The sequence below is a fragment of the Macrobrachium rosenbergii genome, chromosome 37, assembly GCF_040412425.1.
Source record: "Macrobrachium rosenbergii isolate ZJJX-2024 chromosome 37, ASM4041242v1, whole genome shotgun sequence".
NCBI classification, from domain to species: domain Eukaryota; kingdom Metazoa; phylum Arthropoda; class Malacostraca; order Decapoda; family Palaemonidae; genus Macrobrachium; species Macrobrachium rosenbergii.
In genome coordinates this window covers 20,164,037-20,177,611 of record NC_089777.1, presented here as the reverse complement: position 1 = coordinate 20,177,611, position 13,575 = coordinate 20,164,037, and positions in this window count along the sequence as shown.

The window sequence follows — 13,575 nt, the reverse complement described above, 5'->3', positions numbered from 1 at the left end:
AGTTTTCATCATATACTTCACTCCTAATTAACTACACATTTACTTAGACAGTATAATGATTAAATCTCATAGAGTCATCAAAAAACTTAAGAGGCTACCAATGGAATCGGACGAGTTTCAACAGTGATCACGTGACTATGACAGCGCCCTAGATAAGTATCGTCGAATAAAATTATGTTAAATATATCCTTAACATGTTTATTGGCTTTTAACTTGTCCTAACTGTTAGTTGACCGTATAATGAAAGAGAATGAAGGAAAATAATTTATTTCACACCCCTGTATAAATGCAATTAAGATTTCTGTCCGATAGGCTGGTGGAAATTCACGCTCAATTATATCTCTTTCTCTCTCTCTCTCTCTCTCTCTCTCTCTCTGTGTGTGTGTGTGTGTGTGTGTGTGTGTGTGTGTGTGTGTTTGTGTCCAAATAGGCTACGCCTGTATCACTCCTATCTATAACAAAATACCTTATATACTACTATACACCTTTTTAAACATGTGTTAATACGGAAACAATCAAAATTATATATATATATATATATATATATATATATATATATATATATATATATATATATATATATATATATATATATATATATATATATATGTGTGTGTATATATATATATATATATATATATATATAATAATAAAATATATGATTGGAAAAAATAATAAAACTTGACCCAATAGCACATGTAAAAAAAATAGACATTAATAAAAAAATAAAAACATACTCAAAAGAACATTGTGAAAAAATAGGCCTTAATATTTTAATAAAATAAGAATAAAAACTGACTCACCATATTACATACACGTGACAGCCATCTTCGGTGTCTCACTGTGGAAATTGTTCACGTTGGACTTGCGCCATTTTCAGTCTATCCTTCAATTTCTTTTGTCCGTGGAAACTGACGCAAGAGTTTCATTTGCCAATCTATTCCTGAAGAAGTTTTTCATTGACTTATCAAGCTGATATCATCAGGAAGCCATTTTAAAATCAATTCTGGCAACTGACAGCTTCGGGGAATACCTGGCGTCGTCCATAGGCCTAGTAGGTTTTCTTGAATAGTTCTAGTTCTCATTTTAATCTTTTCGTTGTGGATTGTGAATGCCAGTGCTTCAGTTTATCCATATGCAAGTTTTTTTTATTAGGTCTGTCTTGTGTTGCTGGCACGGGCTCTTGCTCCATGCCCCGGTAGGCTATACATTCGATTCTTGTTGGCCTAGGCTATGTGCCAATTCTCTTTGGCTTATGAGAGGCAGATGTCTCGTGCTTGCATAAAGCATAAAAAATCATATTCAAATCACACTTTCTATCCATAACTTATTTGATTTCACTGGATACACAAAATAACAAGCACAGAAAACAAAATATCTCTTTGTTGACACAACCGTTGGGTTTGAAATCTGCCGAAGTACAGTCCGGCGCCGGTTCACCATTTTGAATAATGAAGGACTAGTCTTCACGAAACAGGGATAGTAAACATCTCAAGCTACTTGCTGTCCATATTTGAGAACGGCCGAATCTTCAAATCGAACAGAAATTAAATAAAACACGGCGAAAGTACACAACACTTACGGTACATCTTTACTCATCGATGAACACCTGGTGACTGAAGATAAGACTGAATATCGCTTGTTTATATTGTTAAATGTTGCTTGGACCGCGGTCCACGAAATATGGGCCTGGCAACGTTGGGCCTTATTTTATATATTTGGACCGAAAGTCACTGGTGAATAGCGTTTATCTTAATTACAAACAATTGTCAATATGCCAATTATATATTGAATTTAACTTCCTATGTACTACTGGTGGTCTAGTGGCTACGAGGTTCACTCTGACAGTGAAACGCCCTGAGTTCGATTCCAAGATAAGCCTGTGTCTTTTAGGCCTATACCGTTTTACCTCCAATTACCTAAGCAGTGAATTAGGTATTAGATGGTTAGCCGGCTGTGGTAGAGAACCATAAAAGCAACATTTCCATTCCCGAAAACTTCTGGTATGGCTATAATAGAAGGATTCAGTTACATCTCAGGGAGCCATCTTACGTACTCTGATGACCGCTCGAATGTTCTACTATTCTACCTCTCATTGCAACTATCAGTCTGTCTACAGTGTTTGTCTGTTTTTCCGTCTTTCTTTCACCAACAGACTTTCGACGTGTTCCACTATTCCAGAAAACACCACCAGCCATTCCTAATTCTTGATCCGAGACGAACCGTAACATTCAAGTTCAAGGCTGAGAAAAATCTTTAGACCGAACGGAAAAAGACGAGTTCACCAATTTCTTGGTCTATACGTTTTGTCATTTTATATCATGGCATTTGTAGAAAAAAAAAAAATCGAAAATCTGATTAGAATTATAGCTGTGCTGAAATTCATAAATAAAGATCAGTCATTCGCAATTATTGATACATAAAGATTGGCAATATTACGTTCGGAAATAGCTAAAAGGTGTTGGAAAGTGACTCGGCGACCTAAATTTCTGACAAATTCTTTGAGAAGAGGAAATCGAAGCCACCACAGTCTTTCAGTTGAAGTCTTTGCCAGCAAACTTTTCCAATCGGCCGAGAGGACCGTGCAAATGACCGTACACGACCCTTACAAATTGTGCGATTTAAAACCCACCCACACCCCCACCCAGCTCCTGGTTCCCCTTCCCCGCCCAACCCATTCCTCCCCACTACCCCTATAATCCCAATCCCCCCAACCCTACCCGCCCCAGAAGGCACCTGCCTAATTGTTTTGTACCAAGGGAGAGCACGGATGGACAAATATTCACTGAAAACGCTCAGTCATTGATAAAAATTCTTTGAATGAATACAGGCGTGTAATTATGCTACAAGCAATCTTGACTGTATTATTATATTATTATTATTATTATTATTATTATTATTATTATTATTACCTCGACCTCTTCCCCCATTTCCTAAACGATAATTTCCATTCCGTGTGGGGTTTTATCGCTGGCGGACGATACCCTGGTATTCTTGGGCAGACGATGCCCAGGGTATGGCTTAGATTGAATTTGGGTGGGATTCGAACTGAAAGTTGATAATGACAAAAGGTCTAAGATTCTATGTATATATATATAATAATATATAATATATATATATATAATAATAATATGTATATATAATAATAATAGAGAAAACATTAAGGCGTTAAATAACTAGTTGTCCGGGGCTGGACGACGGCAAATCTACTGGCAAATTTTTCTAACTGTCGTGGTCATTTTATATATTTTGATTTTCACTACTTATGATTTTATATATCTTTTCCATTTTTATTTTCTATTAATAATAAAAATCAGTGTACGGATACACTTTGTGTATATTATTACATATGTATACTGTGTATGTGTGTATATGTGTATATATATATAGATATACATACATAATACATATATATATATATATATATAATATTAAAAAGTATATATGGAATTCAAAAGAGACTGGTTCTAACCCCGAAAAAAGCCATGGAATAAAGTAAAATATTCTGAGCACAGAAGGCGAATGAGAATTCCAACGCAATCTGCAAACGTATCTAATAATAACACGTACTTACACCAACCACCACCTGTTTTCGTCATTAGCGTCAAGAGAACGATTATTACGCAATCTCTCATATCAAAAAGACAAACGAACAGACATTTTACGAACATAATTAGCGACACATGTCCACGAATCTACTAAAACACGCTTATGCTTGCTAATGAAGGTGACGTATGCTTAGTAGGCGGACGTTTGACACATCTAAACGCTTCGGCGTTTGGGCGGCTCGCCTCACTCGCGCTCACTACCTGGGCGGGGGTAAATTTTAATTAATGTCTACCTGCGTCTCCTCAGGTGTGTCACAGGTGTTTCCTTGGGGTTATGTAAGTCGAGGTGGTGTCGTCTCTCTCTCTCTCTCTCTCTCTCTCTCTCTCTCTCTCTCTCTCTCTCTCTCTCTCTCTCTCTCTTCTAAAATTAGTGATAATCTCTCTTTCTCTCTCTCGTAGTAGTATTTTTCGAGAAGGGGATTAATCAGTCAAGTTTTTCTTTCCTAAAATTAGTGATAATCTCTCTCTCTCTCTCTCTCTCTCTCTCTCTCTCTCTCTCTCTCTCTCTCTCTCTCTCTCTTGTAACATTTTCGAAATGGGATTTAATCAGTCTAGTTTTTTCCTAAAATTAATTATAATCTCTCTCTCTTCTCTCTCTCTCTCTCTCTCTCTCTCTCTCTCTCTCTCTCTCTCTCTCTCTCTCTCTCTCTCTTCTAAAATTAGTGATAATCTCTTTCTCTCTCTTGTAGTATTTCTCGAGATGGGATTTAATCAGTCAAATTTTCTTCCAGGCCACACAAGTGATTAAAGAAGTTGGAACCTGGGTAGCACTGTACCTAAGGCTTCTTTTATGACTTGTGTGGCCTGGTTGGCAGCGGTCTTGTCTTCCAATTGAAAGACCTGGGATCGATCCTGATGTGAGTCAGAAATTTATTTCTGTTCCACACGTGATTGTGTGTTGATTATTTCTATCATATACATACTGTATATATATATATATATATATATATATATATATATATATATATATATATATATATATACTATATATGTGTGTGTGTAGAATCTACTGGTCACTTTTTACAAGATAATATGTAATTGTAATAACCACAATGCCCTCTTAACTTCTCGAATTCTTCGCACTTTTTTGGATACGCTTGTCACTGCAAAGCCTTAAGATCCAAGTGCAAGAAATATGAAGAAATTGTGATGTCCGTATATAAATATACATATATATGTATATATACATATATATACATATATATACTGTATAGACATACATACATACTGTCCAAATAGACAAGGTAAGGTCTTCTTCAAATATTCGTGGTCCCCTTAACATCAAGATTTGTCAGAGACTACAAAGGGGAGATGACATATCAAGCCTTATTGACGACCATAATAAATCTTTGCCCAGGGAGTTACCTTACCTGAGGATATCAGGTAATTATAGTTTTTTCTTTTTATTTTTTGTGGCCCTAAAGGTGTTTATTCTCTGGAGGGTAGACACAAACGATACGCGTATCGTCCGAGAGATGTTTTTTATCTGATTTATTCATTTTTTAATTTTTTCGTACGTTTAGGAATGAGTGTTACTGCTTCTGGTTTTGGGTGATTTCTTTTGTGAAATTTGATAGAGTATGAAGTTAGTATGAGTCACATACTGGGGTTTATAAATGTGTTGAAAGAAATATGATGTGCCTGTTTAAGTAATATATACATACACATATATATATTATATATATATATATATATATATATATAAATATGTTTATATATATATATACATATATATATATATATATATATATATATATATATATATATATATATATATATATATATATATATATATATATATATATATATATATATATATATTAAGCTGTTCCCCAACAGAGGTTGGCTCTAGAAAGATAATTATTATTATTATATTATGATAATAATAATAATAATAATAATAATAATAATAATAATAATAATAATAATAATAATAATAATAATAATGATAATAATAATAATGAGAGGAAGAAGACGGAGAAGAGGAAGACGAATGTAAATAAAGTCGAATAATAATAAAGAAGAATAAAACAGACATTCCGAAGAATAAAAGTAAATCATTAAAGATAATTGACTATTTCCTGAATAATATTATTGACCATAAGTCGCCCAGACCCGAATGAGACAAGAATAAAATACGAAATAAAAAAGAAAGTTCCAGTATAAAAAAATAGACGGAGCAAATTCCAACAAAGTCGCCATTTTAGAAGGAGGTGTTAAAAGTATTAAACAAGTAAACAATGCGCCCAAGTTTCTTCGGCGCAATCGAGTTTTCTGTACAGCCGCTACAGCGTATAATCAAGGCCACCGAAAATAGATCTATCTTTCCGTGGTCTCGGAATAATGCTGTGTGAGCCGCGGCCCATGAAACTCTCAGCTGGCCGTGGTGGCCTGTGCTGTTGCGTTGCTAGAAGCACGATTATGGCTAACTTTAACCTTGAATAAAATAAAAACCACTGAGGCTAGAGGACTGCAATTTGGTATGTTTGATGATTGGAGGGTGGATGATCAACATACCAATTTGCAGCCCTCTAGCCTCAATAGTTTTTAAGATCTGAGGGGGACAGAAAAAGTGTGGACAAAATAAAGTACGGACAGAAGAAGTGCGGACAGAAAAAAGTGCAAACAGAAAAAGTGCTGACAGAATAAAATGCGGAGAGAAAAAAGTGCGAACGGACAAACAAAACCGACACAACAGTTTTCTTCCGCAGAAAACTAAAAGGAAATCGACTCGTTTTCCGTTAACTAATTTACCAACGAAATTGCCCCAGTAATTTAACATTGGATGATCAATCACCACATAGCCGGAAGATTTACTTCACAATCACCTTCGATAAATCACCAGGGGCGTCTTGTCATAAATCAATAAGAAAGCGTACGCTAACCATACCTCGGGTAATTGGACCAACGTTAAAACTGGAATTAACTTTTCGTTAAAAGATTAACCAAAAGATTTAACGGAGATATGGATATGATTAACTTTCATAAATCAATATGAGAAGATTGAACGACCCGGCTGTTAATTCGTTAATGTTAAAATTGAGATCGCGAATCAGCAAAATTGGCAAAGATGAGTTTGTCATCGAGCTTTGATAAATCAGCGCAAGGTGATATCAACTTTGACAGAGATATATAAAGAAGTAATTGATCAATGTTTTTATATGTTTATATATATGTATAAATAAATATGTGTATGTATATGCGTGTGTGTGTGTATGTCCGTATATACACTCACACATATATATATATATACATATATATATGTGTGTATGTATGTATGTATGTATGTATATATATATATATATATATATATATATATATATATATATATATATATATATATATATATATATATATATATATATATATATATATTTATGTGTATATATATGTGTGTGTATGTGTGTATGTTTGTGTGTGTATGAAAACTGGGATTAACCTCTACGAGTTACAAAATTAACATAGACTAATTATCATTAATAAATCACAAATCATTAACAAAATTAATATTAAAAAATGTTACAATACAAAGCAACCCTTTCGCCCAAAAACAATCGACAAAAACCTAAACAGATTTACAAACCGATTTGAATTAAACAAACAAAAGATTACCAAGAAACGAATTGCAGGTTGCTGGTATTAAAAACTTTCATTAATTAACAAACAAACTCCTCTCTCTCTCTCTCTCTCTCTCTCTCTCTCTCTCTCTCTCTCTCTCTCTCTCTCAGTCCCCAATTAAGAGGCCATGCTATAACCAGTCAAATCCAATAATTGAATGGCAAATGTATGTTTAGCCTCCGGTCACTCTTCCCACTACAAGACAATGGCGGAACGCCCCCTCCATAGTGGAACCGTAGCCTAGAATACCTAATCCCGGTACGTGGAACGTATTCATAATACTGGAGGTTCCTCCTTTTTAGTTCTCTGAAATAGGAAACTATTGTACCGGCTTTGTCTGTCCGTCCGCACTTTATTCTGTCAGCACTTTTTCTCTCCGTCCTCAGATATTCAAAATTACTGAGGTTAGAGGGCTGTAAATTGGTATGTTGATCATCCATCCTCCAATCATCAAACATACCAAATTGCAGCCTTCTAGCCTCAGTAGTTTTTAATTTTATTTGAGGTTAAAGTTAGCCATAATCGTGCTTCTGGCAACGATATAGGATAGGCCACCACCAGGCCGTGGTTAAAGTTTCATGGGCAGCGGCTCATACAGCATTGTATGAATCGAGACCACCGAAAGATAGATCTATTTTCGGTGGCCTTGATTATACGCCGTAGCGGCTGTACAGAAAACTCGATGGCGCCAAAGAAACGTGGGCGCATTTTTTACTTGTTTTTGTTGTGCAAGGTATCTTAGAATGTAAGTGATGTTATGAAAAATTGGGCCAATTTTCAGAAGGTTTTTTTATCTGATTTTCAACAAAAATGATCTTGATTTGTCTGTTCACATAATGCTCCAAAAATTTCGTCTTCAGACCATACCCCTTTGTGAACCACATGCGGCGCACTGTAGGCATTACTTAATTAAGGTTCTCTGCAGTGTCCCTTCGGCCCCTAGCTGCAACTCCTTTCATTCCTTTTACTGTACTTCCTTTCATATTATCTTTCTTCCATCTTCCTTTCCTCAACCCTCCCCTAACACTTGTTTCATAGTGCAACTGCAAAAGACTTTAAAACCTTTTCACTTTCAATTTCTCTTTCAGCGCCGAATGACCTCATCATAACAGGTCCCAGCGCTTGGCTTTTGGTCCAAATTTTATATTCCAATACCAATTCCATACCCCGTTTTCAGCCATATACCTTATTTGGATACAAATCTTATTAAAGAAAATAATTTGCATATTATTTCTTAATATATCGTATTGTCAAAACACGTCCTGACTTCCAAAACACATCTAACTTACACCTTAAATCTCACTATAGGACATCCGAGCGTGGGAAGGATGACGTCACTTTCAGGAAGCGTGGGTCGAAGTGTTTCCCGTAAAGGAGTAATTGGTTCAAAATCTTGTCTCCGCTCATAAATCAGGTCATCCTTCATTAAAATCAAGTCCTGAGGGATGTCCTTCGCTGGATGATGGTTAATGGGTGCTTAGAGTTTGCTTATTTTCTTTTTTTTTTTTTTTTTTTTTTTTTTTTTTTTTTTTTTGCATTTTATTATTGTTTGTGGGTTGCAAGTTCTGCTTAATCAGGCTTGATCTTAGGCTAGGAATGAATCATTTCATTTTGGAGACGAGAAAAACTATACATATAAGAGAGAGAGAGAGAGAGAGAGAGAGAGAGAGAGAGAGAGAGAGAGAGAGAGAGAGAGAGAGAGAGAGAAAGTAAACCCTACCATAAACTAGCATACAGAATTATAAAGGGAGTGGAAATAAAGTTAGCAATGAGTTTTGTCATTTTTATCGAGAGAGAGAGAGAGAGAGAGAGAGAGAGAGAGAGAGAGAGAAAGTAAATCCTATCATAACCTAGCATACAGAATCACAAAGGAAGTGGAAATAAAGTTAGCAATGAGTTTTGTCATTTTTATCAGAGAGAGAGAGAGAGAGAGAGAGAGAGAGAGAGCTAGCAAACGGCTACGTAAATTACCTATTAAAAGCAAAGAGATCTTACTTCTCCTTACGGCTTTGTGTAAATATCAATACATAGAAGAGAGAGAGAGAGAGAGAGAGAGAGAGAGAGAGAGAGAGAGAGAGAGACCCAATAAACGAGCATGCAAATTTTACTTATTAAAAGCAAGGTGACCTCCTGATTTCTCTCCGTGTGGGATGTACTCAGTGACATCCCAAACCTTCTGTTCTGACTGACGTCACGACATCCCCCAAGCATATAATGTCAATCATGGAACCATTAAACAGAAATCGAGTACATCTTTAAGTTAAGGGAGGGAGTACCGAGTTTTTTTTTTTTTTTTGAGTTTCAAGAAAGAAAATAATTTAATTTCTACTTTTTTTTCTTTTTGTATCAGGTGAACTTTTGTATTTACCTGGCTTGTTATTATATTATATGCTGCTGGATGTTACATATTGATATATAATATACAGTATATCTAAATGCACATATATGTGTGTATATATATATATATATATATATATATATATATATATATATATATATATATATATATATATATATATATCCCAATGATTTAGCATCATACGGTACTTAATATCAAATTCACCATACCTTGGGGGTCAATTATACACAAAGGGAATTACAATTAATAAGTGCCTCTGCCCTTACCAGGATTCGAACGTGGGCCTTTAGTTCGGAAACAGTGATTGACAGTTGACTTGGCCATACATACATATACATATATATATATATATATATATATATATATATATATATATATATATATATATATATATATATATATATATATATATATATATATATATATATATATATATATATATATATATATGAGAGAGAGAGAGAGAGAGAGAGAGAGAGAGAGAGAGAACAACACCACATGCATCTTAATCAGGCTAATTCAACGCCGAAAGTTATATAGGGTGATTTCACCCAACCCAATAATTATAACGGTTGGGAAGGCAGTCTATAATAAAAAAAAAAAAAGAAATAAGCCTGGAAGCAATGCTATTGGACAGTCTCCTATTATCCCTACGAAGCAGATAACATCGTTCTTTGGGTATGGAATGAATTGCTTTCGGCTTCAGTGAAAGATGGTATGTAACAAACCGGTTTTTAATTTTTTTTTTTTATTTTTTTTATAACAAGAGGCCTACGGAACTGAGTGAATTCTCTCGGAATTCATTAAAGAAAGGAGAGGTATTTAGAATATGCATTTGTTTGTTATCTGTTATTTCTTTATTTTATTAAATTCATTTATTTTTACATTATTTTTCTATATAAATAAGCCAGTGTATTTAGTGAATTATCAGTATTTGTTCAGATAAATTACTGTATTAATTTTTTTCTCTTGATAAAAAAACTCTTATTAAATTTTGATTAATTGATAAAAAATAGACAGTTTCCGAGATGATAATTTTGTTTCTTTTTTTTTTATTCAGTTTACTAAATCTACCACTTTCATTTATTTGTCTATTTTCACAATAGTTGATTGTACAATGACTTATGCAACAATAACTGATTTACACCATTATTTTACTTGCTATTGTTTAAAAATGTTTTCGTTCAAATAATATAAAAGCTATTTGTTTAAAATAAGTTTATTTCTAAGTTGAAAAATAAAAAGTTCGGAAAAAAATTTTATTAGCTAAGGAAAAATACAAACAATTTTTTAAAATATTACTAGTAAAAGAAAAAAGAAAGTCTATTTCAATATATTTATATATTCTACCTACTTATTTATCCTGATTTCATTTCGAGATTAAAAATCAGTGAAAAAATCAGAAAAAAATTGTATCAGTAAGAAAAAAAATTAAATATTATTAATAACAGAAAAAAGAGAATCCCGATTTTATTTCGAAGTTGAAAAATCATTAAAATGTTCAGAAAAAATTTTTATTAGCAAAAGAAAAGTTCATTTACAAAAAATACTATAAGTAGAAGAAATAAAATCTATTTTGCCTACTACTAATGTATACCAAAGGGTTTCCAAAAAAAAAAACACTCGACAATTTTAATCGACACATTTTTTATTATCAAATAGAAAATTAAATATTACTAGAAAAAAAGAAACTCTATTTGGCCTACTACCAATGTTTACAAATAGATTTAAAAAAAAAAAACACACACACACACACAACTCGATACTTTTAATCGACACATAGCGTGTCTCGGGTCGATCAGCGCTCCACCAGAGATCCTGGTGGCCGAGATTTATAAGGGAAGCTAAATTAATTTTTGAGTGAATTCCTTCGCGTTGGCAGAACAGTGAGATTAGCGTAATCAGCCTAAGGTTTATATATATATATATATATATATATATATATATATATATATATATATATATATATATATATATATATATATATATATATATATATATATATATTGTATATATAATGTACCCAAATTCCTCGTCTCTGAAGGGAATCGAACCAGGTACTACTGTGCTTACTAGTCAGGCAAGTTCTCTGACCACTGGACCACGAACATCCAGAGAGAGAGGGAGATACAAATATTGACCAGAGAGGAGAGAGAGAGAGAGAGAGAGAGAGAGAGAGAGAGAGAGAGAGAGAGAGAGAGAGATCCAAATACTGATCAAAGAGAGAGAAAGAGCTAAAGATAGATCCCAAATATTGAGAGAGAGAGAGAGAGAGAGAGAGAGCTAAAGAAGGATTTAGAGAAAAGAGAGAGAGAGAGAGAGTTACAGATGGATTTAGAGAGAGAGAGAGAGAGTTAAAAGATGGATTTAGAGAGAGAGAGAGAGAGAGAGAGAGAGAGAGAGAGAGAGAGAGAGAGAGAGAGAGAGAGAGTTAAAGATGGTTTTAGAGAGAGAGAGAGAGAGTTAAAGATGGATTTAGAGAGAGAGAGAGAGAGAGAGAGAGTTAAAAGATGGATTTAGAGAGAGAGAGAGAGAGAGAGAGAGAGAGAGAGAGAAGAGAGAGAGTTAGATGGATTTAGAGAGAGAGAGAGAGAGAGAGAAGAGAGAGAGAGAGAGAGAGAGAGAGAAAGAGAGAGCTAAAGAAGGATTTAGAGAGAGAGAGAGAGAGACATGCACCCTCGACGACATTCCAGGAGCTCCTGCCTTCCGTCCTTCCTTCCAGCCCTAGTTCAGAAGGGGCCTGGAAGCCTGGAAGCCTGGAAGCCTGGAAGCCTTCTTAGCCATTAATATCATCACACTTCGTTTAGTCAGGGAGCCGATAAAGACGCCGATACGGCTCGAGATTAATTGGTGTTGGAGGGACTAATGGCTGCTACCTGCTTATACCTACATTCCTCCTCCTCCCTCCTCCCTCCTCCCTCCTCCTCCTCCTCCTCCTCCTCCTCCTCCTCCTCCTCCTCCTCCTCCTCCTCCTCCTTCTTCACATTTTTGCATTTTTACCTTTTTTATTCTTCCCACCATTTTCTTTACATTATTAATCATTCATTAAATAATTATCTATATTTTCACGATTAATTAGTCAACAAACTCTGATGAAGAGAAATAATGAACAAGTAAAAAATGCGCCGAAGTTTCTTCGGCGCAATCGAGTTTTCTGTACAGCCCCTAAAGCGTATAATCAAAGCCACCGAAAATAGATCTATCTTTAGTTGGTCTCGGTATGATGCTGTATGAGCCGCGGTCCGTGAAACTTTAACCACGGCCCGGTGGTGGCTTGTCCTATATCGTTGCCAGATGCACGATCATAGCTAAACTGAATCTTGAATAAAATAAAAACTACTGGGGCTAGAGGGCTGCAGCTTGGTAAGTTTGATGATTGGAGGATGGATGATCAACATACCAATTTGCAGCCCTCTAGCCTCAGCAGTTTTGAAGATCTGAGGTCGGACAGAAAAAGTGCGGACAGAAAAAAGTGCGGACGGACAGACATAGCCGGCACAATAGTTTTTTTTTACAGAAAACTAAAAATGAAAAGGAATTAGATATTACTTATAAAAAAAACTTAATTTATGAGGGTAGGGTAGGGTAAGAATTCCTTTTCAAAATAAAACTGCCTTAATTTACGTTTTAGGGAAGAATTCTGATATTTTATTAAAACAGAAATGTTTGACAAAACAAATAAAAAAAAACACTTCAGATGAAGATGTTTTTTAATCATCAATAACAACAAAACTATTAAGTACATTCAGTTACAAATTACAAAAGAAGTAAAAAAAAAACATAAGCTAAACAAAATTATTTAAATCTGTAGCCTCTGAGAAGAAAAAGATTCAAAACAAACAATACCATAAAAAAAAACAACCTTCACTAAAATGGTCTCTGAGAAAAAAAAAACTGGGCAATAAAACCTCACCCTTAGCACGTCCATTACATTGACAATAAAAAGATAAGGATTCTCAGTTCTACATTGAGGTGGCCCAGATGATAGAA